The sequence below is a fragment of the Protopterus annectens genome, chromosome 10.part0, assembly GCF_019279795.1.
Source record: "Protopterus annectens isolate FY-2018-M chromosome 10.part0, PAN1.0, whole genome shotgun sequence".
NCBI classification, from domain to species: Eukaryota; Metazoa; Chordata; order Ceratodontiformes; family Protopteridae; genus Protopterus; species Protopterus annectens.
This window is the reverse complement of record NC_056744.1, coordinates 1,069,273,569-1,069,290,162: the sequence shown is the minus strand read 5'-3', so window position 1 is coordinate 1,069,290,162 and position 16,594 is coordinate 1,069,273,569.

Below are 16,594 nucleotides of genomic sequence, written 5' to 3'. Positions count from 1 at the left end.
TACATGTCCTTTCAAAGGGGTGTCCAATTATTAAAATTAGGTATTAAAACAAAAGGTAGCAAATGACCTAAAGCAGTCAGGCTTTCAGAGTGGCCTGGGAATTATCAAAGCAGGTATAAGCACTCTCAAATCATTAAGGAATACACTGATTAATCAGGTACAATGTTAAGATAATAAAAATATTTAAACTAAGTCAAATAATTAAAAATATAAAACAGTAATTTCAATAAACAAACAGAATTCAATCACAAGGAAGATTAAATTAGTTCTGAAGGACAGAAATCTAACACTTAGAAAAAAAAACTCTGACTAATTTAGCAATAATTTCCTAACTGAAGAACACTGTCCCTGATCTAAACTAAATATCAGAACAGAGCAAAGGCAGGCTTATAGTTCTTGGTGAGTCCTTTGAGTATCCACTGCTCAGTACAACTGTGAACTGAAGTGAACTGAAATGAACTGTGAACTCAACTGAACAACTGAACAACAATTACTATAACTGACTTCAACTGTCTTCAGCAGGCTCTTTTATAGACTAGGTTAACTATCTCAACTGTTCCAGAGTTTATTTTCATTTCAGTGCTTGAAAATCAACAGAAATCTGTTTATTAAATTCCTTCCTCTCTTTAAATCTCTGAAAGTAAACACAGAGCAACTGGAAACATTCCAATGACATCATCTGTAGATCAGCTGACTGAAACAGCCTACAGTTAGAATCACCTTCACAAACGTGCAGTTAGATATGTAACAGAACACTGTTTAACTCTTTAAAACATCCTGTACAAATAGAACATTACTCAACATACAAGAACTTATTTACAATATTTTAGCTAGTTATGCTGGCATATAATTCACAGGCTAAACTGAAATTACGTACAAAACTTCAACCAGACATGCTAGCACAGATGACAGGATAATAAGGATTTCTTCACAACACTATACATTAAAATTGTTATACTAGAACTCCAAGACTGTGCTAAAAGGCTGCAAGTATAATAGTTGTAAGTGGAAAACAGTTTAGTTTAGATAACATAAGGGAACTTGCATAACCTGGCACAAAAATGCTGCAGTAAACAATTGTTATTTAGACAGCCAGTAGTCTGCAAAGGGGAGCATTAGGATATTGCCAGTATGTTTAATTAACCCAAACGTCCCCTAAAATGAGTAAATTTTTGCAGCAAGACTGCTATCAAAAGTTTAGAATAATTGTGAATGAATGGTCATATCAAGGTAATATAATAAGAAATTAAAAAATCAACTCAGGCCCATGGGTGCCAGACCTACAATAAAAGTAGTGTAGTTCAAAGAAGAAATAAATGCATAACAAGTAGATAAGCAGCCAGACTATGACTTCTCAAGTGATTTATTTCCCTAGGAATTTTTAAGATATAGGAGATTGCACAGTGTGTGTGTGTGTGTGTGTGTGTGTGTGTGTGTGTGTGTGTGTGTGTGTGTGTGTGTGTGTGTGTGTATGTGTGTGTGTGTGTGTATGTGCGTTAGAATTTTGCAGAATGCCGAAAATTTTGTCTCATATCTTTGGTCTCTTCCTCATAAAAGTTGTGATTTTCTGACAAATTAATAAGGATTGCAACCACTAAAATGACATAGAGTGGAGATAGATATTTTTCATCAGTTTTGATCTTATGTAATACCTGCACAAACAGTGTTTTCACATTTCTTTGTTAAGTCTGATGCAAAATGTAGGAATGTCATCAATGAGAAAGCACTATTCTGCATTTCTTTAACAGTCATTTACCTTATTTGTACAGTGCAGTTCATATATAACTACCATGGAAAACAGTTTCACAGTTCTTTGCTGTCTATTTTGCTCTGATTCTCCTGACCCAGTCCTTCCTAAAGCTGTCAGTTTTGGAGAAAAGTTGGTGGATTGCATTTAGAAAATAATGTCAATAATTAAAGTTAAAGACTTCTTTTACTTTCGAAAATGCATATTAAATCGCATTCTCATATTTTTGTCAACTTCTCAAGTTAATAGTATTAATATTTTTAAAAAAGTGTCCCTGATTATCCCTGATTATTTCTGAATTTGTTCCTGATTCTGGAAGTAAGAGGGTGAGAGTTGTGTGTTTAAATTTCAGACTTCATATCTTTCAGAAAATGCATACTAATACAACACCTGTTATTCTAGCAATTTTCTAAGTTTATAAGAGTAATACTTAAAATCTGTTGCTGATTTTGGCCTAATCCCCCATAATTTTCATTTTTGTCTATAATTCTTTGGTTAAGTCTAGGATTAGATTGAGAAGTATGCTATATAAACTACATGTGTTTATGTGTATCTGTGTGAGTTGTTCTATAAGGAATTGTAGAACAGCCCTGATTTTGATTTTGTTTCCTATTTTTGTTGTATCCCTCATAGATATGTTTTATTTTTTGGTAAATCACTAATGATTGCTGTTAGTAATCAGAGTTTCAGACTTGTTCTAGAAATTCACGGTAATGCAAACACTGTTCTAATAACTTTTCGAATGAATTGTATGTTTGTGAGACAGTGACTGGATGGTAACACAAAACAGATGTGATTGTTAAGTTAATGGCAGAACATCCCTGATATTTCCTCATTTTGTTGTGTCCCTTGTAAAATGTTTTATTTTGTGGTAATTCACAGAGGATTACACTAAGTCAGTAATGCCATAAATTAGAGTTTTAGATTTGTCCGTAAAATACACGATAATGCAAAGCTGTCATTCTGTTAACTTTAAATTTGAATTGTAGAATGTATTTTTGACTGTGTGTGTCTTGAAAGTTATGGTTATGACTGGATCAAGTTGAACTTTGTGTAAGGCTATATACTGCTGTTATAATTGCTCTGCATAACTGATGTGTTTATTTGTATGATTCACTTTTTGTATTTTTGGTGGTATCAATCAATTTTTTTGTTTTCATTTGTTTTGGTCTGCACCGATGTTTAATTTTTCCACCTGTATTTGTGGAATGAAATGTATCTTTTTGCTGGGGGAGGAAGAGTTGCATTGAGTGTAGGCATGAATGGAAATCTTGAACATTTTGTTTTCTTTTCACAGAGCTTCGGCAAACCAGTTATGACCACACCAACAAAACAAGTCTTAAAATTCAAGAGAAAAGTTGATCTGCGCCATTAGTTTCAGTAGAAGTGAACTGTTGATTATTTCTTTGTTGACTTCAGTGGCAGTGCAACATGTTTGATATGCATGGACAAAGTTGCTGCTATGTAGTACAACGTTAAGTGACATTATTTAACTAAGCATGACTATACTCATACAAAATACCAGGGTGAGCAAAGGGCTAAGATGATAGCACCACTAAAGAACAGCATAACTGCACAACAAAACCTATTCAGCAGTTATGGCAAGTTATGTGATTTTTGAAACGATAGCTAAAGCTGTGGAGAGATTTACAGAAGGGTATTTTGTGAAAAAACACGTGAAAGAATGTATGCTTCATGTGGCTGAGATTATTTGTCCAGACAGTACGTAGTTGTTTTCAAATATCAGTTTGCCTGTGAATATAGTTGTTCAAAGGAAAACTGAGATATCATTAGGTATTTATTAAAAACTTTGTCAAAAATCAGCCAAATTTATGTTTTGTTCTGTAGCTCTCAATGAAAGCACTGGTATCGCCAACATCACACAACTAGCTAGTTTTGTCAAATAAGTGAATGTTGGCTTTGAAGTCACTGAAGAGTTACTAAGTTTAATGGCTTTAAATGGCCAGACAACAGGCAGATTATATTTTCAAAAAGCTGTGTGATGCATTTGAGATGTCTTCAGTTGCATGGTTTAACTAGTATAGATGATGTCCCATGAATTGCTAGGGGGAAATGGTGTTGTAGCCCTAATAGAGAGAAAGTTGGAGCAGGAAAATGTACAATGTACAGACCCTCATAGTTTTGCACTGTATCCTTCATCAACAGGTGCTGTGCAGCAAATGATTACATTTTTCAGAATATGATGTCAGAAGTTATTAAATGCATAAATTATATTCATTCAAGAAGCTTACAGCATTGACAGTTTTGTACATTTATCAAAGATATTGATTACAGTTATGAGGATATTCTGTATTTTACAGAAATAGTTTGAAAATGTGTTGGCAAAGTTTTAAGACATGAGAACAAAAATCAAAACAGAAAATGGAGAAGAAGAAGGAGGATTGTGCACAGCTTGGTGTTACACAGTGGTTACTAGATTTGTCTTTCCTTATGAACACAATAAAACATCATTCGAATGCACTTAATCTCAGGCTCCAAAGTCCTGAACAGATGATTAAAGTGATGTATGACAGTATGAAAGACCAACAAAATGAGCAACCTCTGCCATTTTCCATGAATGAAGGTCCATGATGGAAGGGTTCTTTGCAAGAACATCAAGAATCAAAATGTATGTTTTTCATGATATTCCTTTCTTATAACAACTCCATTTCTCACATTCCAAACTAGCTATTTAAATCTATTAACAAATTAATTTTGAACTTTTCTAACATATGCCTGAATCACCAGTCAAACTCAGGTCACCTGTGTTGTAGTCAGGGCTTTATCCATCTACGTCAGTGGAGCTTGCTTAGCCATTATTCTTGGTAAAGGCAGAATGCTGCTTAATACTATGATTTTATCTTCCTTAGAGACGAGCAAATTAATGCTAGGATTTTACATTCCTCAGACAGATGAGCAGAGAGAGAGAAAAATCAGCTATGTTTCTCTGGATCTGAATTCCTAAGATCATTCACTCCCACATGGGCAAGCATGAGGTCATATTCATGTCTGGGGAGGTTAAAGGTCCTCTCTCTTAATAATGTAGCCACTGAAGTCACTTCTCAGCAAATTGTTTTGGATGATAGTGGATGATAATCTTAAATTTGACCTATATACACAAAATTACATATAAAAATCACCAAAAACTATGAATGCTTTACAGAGCCAAAAACATTCTCACCAACACAACTAAAACTACACTTACCACTACTTACCTCCTGTCACTACTTTATGGTGTTCCTATCCTTGCTGAACTTCAGGCATCACAAAAATAAAAAACTTGAACATAGACATAATAAAATGGCTAAATTTGCAAAAAAAAAAAAAAAAAAAAAAACATCCTTTACAGAACCCATCACTGTATAGCACTAAACAGCTTTATTTGCTTAGAACAACGTCATCAACTAACATATGCACAGCTTCTTACCACCTATAAATTATTGTTCTTAAAATGTTTTTGTAATACTTTGTAGCTTTTCTCCTCAGGACTCTGCTGAAAATGGGCTCCTACCCAGTTGGATTTTCCTGGTAATCAAATGCCAATAAATAAATAAAATATCCATTCCAGCACCCTGTGGCTCTATCCCAGATGTATGTGATTTTTTTGGCTGTTAAGCTGTGCATAAGCTGTACATTTCTACATGATTTTTCAGGTTCTAGAATTTTGCTGCTTATATCAATTCTGATGTGGCTTGCTAGTATCGCAGACGTTTTTAGTATGATTCTTTACAAATTTATTATTTCAATTATTTTCTGAATATTCTCCTTTTTTAAGTATAATTATTTGTTTAGTGTCACATGTATTATACTATATTTTATGTTACATAGTTTGTGAGTATGTGTTCTAGTATCTAGTCCCAAACTATCTGTCATACATCTAGATCATTTGATATAATGTGTACTAATTTGGCCTTTTCTTTTTGTCTCTATCCTTTCCTATTTCCATATCATACTTTCACATGCATCTTCTTCATTATTTACCTACCTAGTTTTGTTTGATTGTTTTTATTGGCTTTTATAATGTTGCAGGAAATGAGATTCAGCTGGATATACACAATACTTCCACCTGTGTTTCTTGAACCTCACTATCATATTTTTTCTTGTTGATGTGACTTTTACTGTTGATATGGAGCTTTTCTCCCTGAATATTTGCTGTATATGGGCACTGCCCAGTCGAAATAATCCAGCCATCAAATGGAATAAATAAACTACCAAGCAATGAATAAAGTGGTATTTTCACTCCATTTTACATCCAGTAAATAGCAAAAGTGCATTTATTCCAGCATACAAATCAGTTTTGAGTGATTTCTTTCATTTTTTCAAATGTTTTTACTATGAATGCTCTGAATTTGAAGTTAAAGATATTAATGAAGTTGTTTTACAGTTTGCATTTCATTTCAAGTGGTTTCTGTGGTGTGTAGTTTTTGTCACTTTTATGCACTTTTACTGTGTTATTTCTGAATTATTAATTAAAGTAATTTTACGGTTTGCACTGCATTTCAGGCAGTTTCTGTTCTAAGTGAAATAATCAGCGTGGCTGTGTTTTTTGCTGTGTTTTTAGGCACTTTTCAAAGTTACAACTATTTTGGCAAGTATGCAGGTGGCCTTGGTCATGAAGTGGTTATTATAGTCTTCTTCTCCTTTCAGCTGCTCCCATTAGGGTTCACCACAGCAGATCAGTGGTCCACAGAATGAGTGACAGTAGAGTTTTACAGGGTTGAGTTGTCAGCCTGGCACCCAACCTTCCTCTGAAGGCACACACATGCACACAATCACACATACAGCCAATTTAGAATGTCCAATTCACCCGCAGCATGCCTTGGGAATACGGGAGGAAACCCACACGAACAGAGGGCTCCACATAGAAGGCACTTCAGCCGAACTGGAGAACCTCTTGCTGTAAGGTGACAATGCTAACTGCTGCACCAATATGCCACCCTATGAAGTGGTTATTATAGTGAGAAGAGGTAATTGCTCCAGCTCTGGGGAAGATAAGTACTACTAATTAGAGAGGTTAAGCTGTTTCTCACAGATTCTTTCATTTCCTTTTTTATTTTACTTTGCATAGAGCTGTGCTTAGGCCATCAGGGTTGAAATGTGCACTCCATAGACACAGGCACTTTCACTTGTAATGTTTACTAATATAACCAACTCACCCAAATCCTATCAGTAAATAGGCTGTTCCTATACTCTTACAGGAGAAGGTGTGTTATAAGGCAGAGGGTTTGGCATAATGATTTAGGTATTCAACTTATAGTTACACAGTAGAGGGTTTGATTCTAATCTCAGGATATTGCCTAGGCTTAAAATGGTCCTTCAGAGCAGCTAACCTAGTCTTCACCAATGAAAGTATGAACCTATGTACAGCTGCAACAAACTGCACATAGCTGCATAACAACAGAGTTCACTACCTAGGCCTAGCACCCAAAAAGCAATATGGTAACATCCCTATCAGTGCTATATTGCACAACTTAGCCCACAGCCACTAAAATAAGCTCAACACTACTGCTACACAATGTTCCTGTACTGTATTTACCATAGTCATGATTAAACCCAAGTTAATTATTTACCTAAATAGACATTCATATGTAACTATAGTAGCTACTCTTTAACCAATGACTGTTTTGTTAAAACTCTACAACTGTCTGTAAATCAAATCAACTCAAGTCTTACTTCACAATGGACAAAGTAGACGGTCAGCATACTTATCTCCCCTCTGTTTTCATACTCATAGCATCAGGTATGCTAAAGCAGTGTAGCAACTTTCTTATGCTCACAGATAATGAACTCTTATTAAACACAAATACCTCTGTTGGTGAGAGGTACAAATCCTTAAGAGAAATGGAGACCTTACTCTTACAAAAAAAAAAAAAAAGACTAAGACCACCAAATCGATATAGCAAAAATTATGCACCCAACTCTGACACATAATATAATGTTGTATGCTGATGCTGTAAATAAATCGTCACCTAAGCATCCCTAGACCTGTAATGATTAATTCTTAGCAATCATCAACATCAAAATCAAACATCTCATCACATAATATCTCACCTTTAACAAAGAGTCACAATGTGGCAAATTGCCTGAATTCATGTATAAAATAAACCAAAACTCTAGGAACATGCAGAATTCACCCAAAACACTACATAAAAAACATGGCACACCACAGCTTTCATTATTTAATTCAACATAACTTAATCAGAAAAAAAAGAAAAGAAACAAGGAAGTGCTGTCAAGTTCTGTTGAATTAAAGAATAAAAGTTTTTAAAACTTAATAGTCGCACTTGTGGTGTGTCACTTTTTTTATTTCTCAACTATAGTACACCAGACTACTCTACAAACAAAAATGTTTTATTGATTGGTGACGCTGTAGTGATAAACACAGATTCCTCACTCAACTAAGTTAGAAAAGGACAGGGTGACAGTGAGTTATCTTTCATGTGTCAGGATCTCATATGTCTCAAGGGCCCTTAGAACCCAAAGACAAATATAACTATGACATGGTAGTTATGCATATGGGGGTGAATGGCTTGGGTGAAAACCCTTGAGGGAGATACAGAGAGCCATGTCTGAGCTCACTATGCATGTCACAAATTTGGACATGACCCTGCTACTGAGCAGAATGCTTCTGTCTCATGAATGATACCTAGGTGCAAAAAAAAGATGATTGGCTTCAACAACTGACTAAATAATGGGTGCCATTCTAGGTGAATCTATATTTTCCTTTCAATGCCACTTAACGCTTGGATCTTTCCTTTCATCTCAGTATACTGTAAATACCAATTCTTGGTCAGATACTAAGTCTTGAACCTATTACTTTGATCACTGTGCTCAAAAATTTTGCAATTGAACAACTAGGTCACAAACATTATCTAAAAGTACAATGGCATCTGATACAGTTCCACTATATTTATGTTATATCACACTGTATAGCAGGTAGGTAAAAAAGTAATGTAATAAGCAAATGTTTTATATTATAGTAGTTGCATTCAGCTGAGTGTGCTCTTACAAGATTTTATAAATGCTGTCCACAATGGAACATATTTCTTTAATGCACAGCTTAGTAGGCAGACACATCACTACAAAACAACTCTAAATTCCTCCTTAGAATTAATCTTTTGCTAGCTTTCAAAGAATTTATACCCTGGGAATTGTACTGCATAATCAACATGAAAATATTGCAGCCACAGGAGTAACCATTGTAAATCCCTGATGGGATTAACAGAAGGAGGAAAATAAACATAGCTGTTTCCAAAGGAATAGGACACTAATTTCAATCATTAAGCCTGTTATTTATCTGCTTGCCATAAGCCGCTGTTTGTAAAATTTGCATTCCCACTAAACTATACATAACAAAAATACAAGAGATACCTTTTAATTAAACTTCTAGAATTACATATTTTCAATGAAAACTACAATTAAGTGGGAAATCTTAACAATAGAGGGTTACTGTTCTGATAATTACCTACATATTTGTGTGACAGATAACTTGTGCCAAATGCACAGGATGGGATGACCAAAAGGCAATGTTGTCCTTCTAGCTTAGCAGACAGAACTGCTTATAATGCTGCCTTCATTGATATAACTGTACTATTACTACATATATTAACATACAACAATGCACGCGTGCACGCACGCACATGCACTTAATACATAGTTATATTACATTTGCTTTATTAAACTTATATATGTCTGTTACCTGTTTTATATATATATATATATATATATATATATATATATATATATATATATATATATATATATCATTTACTATTATAACTCCGAAGTGCATTCTGTCGAAAGCTGGTATCTCCGATTCCTAAGCGCGAAAGTGACAATGTCGAATTCCAATATTACCAAAAGTACATCTTGAATTCGACCTCCAAATGGGCTTTAACATGGATCGAGATAGGGGTGAGATTTATACTTCGACAATTTCGGGTTCGCCTTTGTCACCAATCGACCCTTGCCGTTTGCTGTAATGGTGTCGATAACATAAGCGTTGGAATTATGATAGTAAAACATATATATATATCTATATATATATATATATATATATATATATATATGTCTACTTTGATTCACTGAAAACTCATTTCACTGAATTTCAAAACACTCACAACAAATTGCTGAAAGCTCAAATGACTGAAAACTCATTTCACTGAATCACATTTCACTGAATATAAGTACTGTTGGGCAAATAAAATGTATATGTTCTTTTCTCCACTGTAGTGCAATCCTGGAATTAGCATATATAGTTAAGGGGGTGTGGGGTACGTTCAGAATGTTGACCTGAAATGCTGAATTCGGAATTTCGAATCAGCAACTAATGCAAAAATGAATACATCAACATCCGTAGTTCGATGTATTTGACATAGCAGGAGGTGACATCACTCACCTCCTGCTATGCACATTAACATACTGTTACCCTCTACAGTCGACAGTACATTAATTCTACTATTTTACAAGGGGGGCTATGCCCCCTGCACCCCCCATGTGAGGGTCTGCACCCCCACACCCCCTGAACATGAACTATACCAATTCCAAGATCGCACTACAGTGAGGAAATGGGCTAATTCCCAGTTCCTCACTGAACCACAATCTCCCTGCATAATGTCAAACACAAATACTCAAACTACACAAACCATTTGCTGTAGTCAATCACATGCCAGTTGACTGATACAGTTTCAAGGTTTTCAGTGTAAACCTATATATATATATATATATATATATATATATATATATATATATATATATATATATATATATATATATATATATATATATATATATATATATACATGGATCTAGGACTACTCACTGAAAGCACATTTCACTGAAACACATTTGACTGTGCACAATTCACTGAAAGCTCAATTCACTGAAAACACAATTCATTAAAACACATTTCACTGAAAGTTATATATGGCCTTTTCCCCACTGTCATGCGACCCTGGAGTTAGTATATATAGTAAGGGGAGGTGTGAGAGGCACTCCCCCCCACATTGGGGGGAGTAGCCCCCCCACTTATTTTAAATATTAGAACTATATACATGGATAGTTGCAATTCCAATAAATTACTCTTTTCTGAGCTTAATATATATCCAAACTATGTGGGGGGCTATGCCCACCACACCCCTCCACCCCTCTTTACTATATATATTAACTCCAGGGTCGCACAACAGTGGGGAAAAGGCCATATATAACTTACAGTGAAATGTGTTTCAGTGAATTGTGTTTTCACTGAATTGAGCTTTCAGTGATTTGTGCACAGTCATTTGACTTTCAGTGAAATGTGCTTTCAGTGAATAGTCCTAGACCCATATCTATGTATATATATATATATATATATATATGTGTGTGTGTGTGTGTGTGTGTGTGTGTGTGTGTGTGTGTGTGTGTGTGTGTGTAGGTTTGCTATCAGTATTTTAAATGTGCCTTGTGTGAAACTTACATGTCTGATATTCTGAATGCAGAAAACCTATTAGTTGACGGTGGGAATGTCGAATATAGATATCCAAGTGCATAACAGCATTCCATCCAATGCAGTCAACCATGACATTCTTGGCCATATGTAATCTGGCAGGTGGTGCATACATGGGCAATGTTTTGTATTGAGATCACGGGACAGTGCGGATCAGGAGATTTACTCTTTTCTGCACTGTAGTGTGATCTTGGAGTTGGAATATATAAGTGGCAGGGGGTGTGAGGGCACAGGGGGTCTTGCCCCCCTTTAAAAACATGACTGTCAACACTGTGCAGTACAGATCTGGTCATATGGACTGCTGCAAAAGGGACATCGAACTGCAGAAGTCGAATTCGACTTTGCCTGCTTTAGTGTCCCATATTTTAGCCTACTAAGTATTCCAAACATTGAACACGTAAACCACATTTTTGACAGGTTTACTTTCTTATGTTCGATGTTTTGATAGTAAACCACACACACACACACACACACACACACATATATATATATATATATATATATATATATATATATATATACATATATAGATATATTATCCATTATCCAAAGAGTACTGTAACTGCCTGCAGTCAGTGCTCTAGTGGACTAAGCCTATACATTTTTACATTTTCTTATTAGTTTCAGATGCTTTTGATGACAATGAATGAAAAAAACATGTAGAAATGTTATATTACTATTACATTTATAAATTAGCGCTGTCTAAAACTTTTCAGTCTGAAACTTCTGTATTCTGTTTTAATCATTAAGTGTTCTGTTACTTGTTTTGTTGTTATTCATTGACATTTTTCACTTAATTCTCTTATTATGTATTGCTTGTTGGTTTTCTGCATATTGTTTACTAGGTATGTTTTACTATTTTATTTATATTCTGTGAGGTTTTCTACCTGGACACTTGGCTAAGTTGCAAAAAAGAAAAACACACACACACCCACACACACACACACACACACACACACACACACACACACACACACATATATATATATATATATATATATGTGTGTGTGTGTGTGTGTGTGTGTGTACATATATATATATATATATATATATATATATATATGTGTAATATATATATATATATATATATGTGTAATATATATATATATATATATATATATATGTGTAATAGATATATATATATATATATATATATATATATATATATATATATATATATATAGGTTCATAGGTTCATAGGTAGATACTAGGCTATCTGCCCTAGGGCATTTATAAGCCTAGCCAGAGTGTATTTGGCTTCCGCCTCCCTATTAGATTAGCCTACTGTGCCTCTGTAAAGTAGGTCACAGAAGGTACCCTTTTAAGATTAGTTTACTGTGCTTCTGTCTAGCAGGGACACAGGAGAGATCCCAGGGGTGAATTTGCGATTTCCCATCCACGCGTCCAAATTTCGCTTGAAGAGGGTCAGCGAGGGGCTATGTCTAACATGAACTGGGATTCTATTCCAGAGTGAGGGGAGCCTCTGGGAAATTAATCTGTCCCTTCAGCATGTCCTATTTATTTTTCTACTGAGGTTTAGGTCCCTGGAGCGTGTAGCTCTAAGGGACTTGGATTTTTTAAGGTGGAGCATGTCCATTAATTCTGGGTTTGACATGGCTTTGTACGTCAGGCATAGATTGCCTCTGAGTAGGCGGTAAGCAGCTGAGTAGAGCTGGAGTTTCTTTAGTCGAGCTGCATAGGACAACTGCTTGTAGCCCATGATCCTCTTGGTGAGGTACCCCTGGGGTCTCTCCAGCTGCCGCAGGTGTCAGGTAAGGTACATCCCAAAAGGGGCATTGTATTCAATTATGGGCCTGATGAGTGACGAGAAGAGGGGCACAATGACCTCTCTTGATCTAGATGCGAACCCTTTCGTGATAAGGTGGGCTATATAGAAGGTCTTTCTAACCACTTTGGCAATGTGATTATCAATGGACAGATTTCTATCTACGCTGGTCCCCAAATCTCTAATGACTTTTTTCGTACTTAATGGATTACCACCTATGTGGTTATTTGTGGGCACCTTGCTTTTCCCAAAAGGGATGACTATGCACTTTTTAGCATTTAGCTTGAGGCCGTGGTTCTGGCACCAAGCATCCGTCTCTGTGAGACCCTTTTGGAGGATGCTTGTGTCAGTTGGAGATTCGATTATGGCCCCCAGTTTGCAGTCATCTGCGAACTTTTTCAGCCATAATCCCCCCGTGTTAGCCTGAACCTCAGAGAAGTATATACCGAACAAGAGAGGTCCCAGAACTGAGCCCTGTGGGATGCCACTTGTAACTGGTTTGGATTTGCACATGGCACCTGCAATTCTGATCACGTGGGTTCTATCTCTGAGCCAGTTTGCAACCCATCTTGTGATATAGGGGTTGATATTTAAGCTGGTAAGCTTATTTATGATGCCCGAGTGGGGTATTGTGTCGAAGGCTTTTGCGAGGTTCAGGTAGGCTGTGTGGATTACCTTGCCCTCATCTATGGCTTTGGTAACTGTTTCAAAGAAATCAACTAGGTTTAAGAGGCAAGATCTGCCCTTAACAAAGCCGAATTGGGTAGGGTCCAGTGTCTGGAGGCTCCCAATGTCTTTGTTTATGAGTTCCATGATAATATATATATATATATATATATATATATATATATATATATATATATATATATATATATGTGTGTGTGTGTATGTATATATATATATATATATATATATATATATATATATATGTATATATATATAACACACATATGCACATGTATATGTTTGCACACACACACACATATGTGTGTGTGTGTATTTATATTTATTTATTTTATTTGACATTGGTTTACAGGGATAGTCTGTCTAGATGTGTACCCATTTTCAGCAGAGGCCCAGGGAGAAAAGCTCCAGGTATCAATCACATTTCACATTGCAATAGAGAATTTACATTTGTAACACTAAACATAAAATTACATTAGAAACAGTAATGCATAGAGTCAAATATTTACAAAAGTACAGATAAACTGTGTATACAGAGTCAAATGTTTACATAATTGAGAGACAACATGGTGTGATAGAATGAAATAAGGTGTTGATGTGAGTAAATCTGAGTTTTAAGCTGGGCAGTAGATGGTTATCGTGGTGTAGAGCAGGAGCAGAGCCATTGCTTTTTAGGTTGCCTTTTAGACAGAATTTGAATGACTGGTAACAAGTAGTTGTTCTAATGGAAGTACTGAGGGAATTCCAAGCTTTGGCGACAGAATAGGAGTAAAGGGAGTGACCTGCTAATTTGTTTGGATTATAGATAGTAAGTTGCTTTTGGTCATTTGATCACAGAGGACAACTGGAAAAGTATTTTTGTAGGGTTGCATTTAGAGTAGCACACATATCAGGATAGTTAGTAATCTTATATGAAGTGAGTAATTGAGTATATTTTAGGTAGTTGGGAAGTTCTAGCCAGTTAAGGCTTTTAGTGCAGTACATTGATGAGTACAGTATGGAGCACTAGTACCAAATTTAGCAATTTTATTATAACATTGTTCCAGTTTTTGAAAATTTGATTTATGGAGATTTGTGATAATGGGGGCACCGGGGAGGAGGGGATAGGAGGAAGGAGGTATGGTATTGCTAGTGTGATTCTAGAGGTGGGGAGTAAGGAAGTTTCTACTGTAGAGTAGACATAAATTTTGATGTGTGTTTTTTTATGGCATTTTGTATGTGGTAATCAAATCTAAGAATGTCATCTGTTGTCATTCCTAGTAGCTTAGTTTGAGAGGTTAGTTCACTATTAGTGCTATTAAAAGAATATATTTTAAAGTGTTTTTTAAATGGGACTTTGATTTGGGGAAAATAATAGTAGTTTAGTTTTGTTGGGATTAAGCATAAATTGATAGTTTTGTAGCCATTTTTCTGTGGCAGTCAAGGATTCCTGAGTGATTTGCTGTAGGTGTGTTGGATTATTTGTGCCTTGTGAGACACTTGTATTTACAGGGAGAAAGGGGGATAGTGTGTTCTGCCATTTTACTGACTGAAGTCTATCTTTGAGATAGCTCTGAAACCAGTTTAAGGTATTTGTTGTAAGGCCTAATGATAACATTTCTGTTAGAAGATTTGTGTGGCTAACAATGTCAAAGGCTTTTGACACATCAAGGAATAATGCAGGTACTAATTTGTCACTACCTCTGACTGTTTGTGTGAATGAGGGTAAAGCTGTATTAGTACTGTGGGGTGGTCAAACACCATGCTGGATTGAGGTTAAAAGTTGTTCCTGTGTAAGATATTGTAAAAGTTGCTTACGGACACATTTTTCTAGTAATTTCGAAAGTGGGGATAGTATTGCTATTGGCTTGAAGTTTGTGATATCAGTTGCATTACCTACCTTGTGGAGGGGAATGATGTGGGACTTCTTCCAGAGCTTGGGGACATAGGATTCTTGTATAAATCTATTTATGAGGATGGAAATAAGGTAAGCCATACTACTAACTGCTATTTTTAGCATATGACTAGGTAAATTATCTGCAAAGATAGAGCAAACATTTAGCTTGTTTAGCAGATGTTTGATAGTGTTTATAGACACTATCTGAAAGTTGAATGTAGAAGCAGCTTGGGATTATTCAGTTGTGTAAAGTTGGGTTGAGTTAAAACCTTTTGTAATGGATGCTATTCTATCTATAAAATCGCTATTACATTGTGTTGCAAGAGCCATTGCAATAATATTTAGAGATGGGTTGAGATTATGGGCAGGATTCACGAAGCCTCCGTGTAAGAGTTACAAGGCTTACACGGAGGCTGCAGTTAAACGGTGTGACGTCAGCATGTCATGCATATGCATGAGGGCATGCTGAATCACACCTAAGGCTTACACTGTCCGTGGAAGACAATAGGGGGCATGTCCGTAGGCCGAGCCCTGCAAACGGACACGCCCCCAAAAGAGTAAAAGTCCCGAAAGTAAACCCCCACGACAGAGTCCGTGTAAATGTGAATAAACACAACACAACACATGCCCCCACAGACTATGAACATAAAATATATAAATGAACATGTTATATATTTTTTTTAAATTGTAAAGATGTTTGCCCATGAGTGCACTCGTTTGCGTGGGCGTGCCCATAGCTTAGCCACAGTTAGCAGTCAGTGGAAAAGCATATAAGAACTACATATGCTAAGTAAGCCAAGAAGCAATAGCGTAGCGGTAGAGACATCGGCTGAAGAGCAGGCAGTCATGGTTCGAGCCCCCCCAACATCAATAATTATTTTTAGTGAAATAAGCATGAAACAAGTCCCTGACATATATGTACACATATAAAATTAGATTTTATGTAAAATATAATGAAATGGGCCATTTATTTTGAAGAAATGTGAGATAACAAAATAATAAAAAATGTCAGATGTG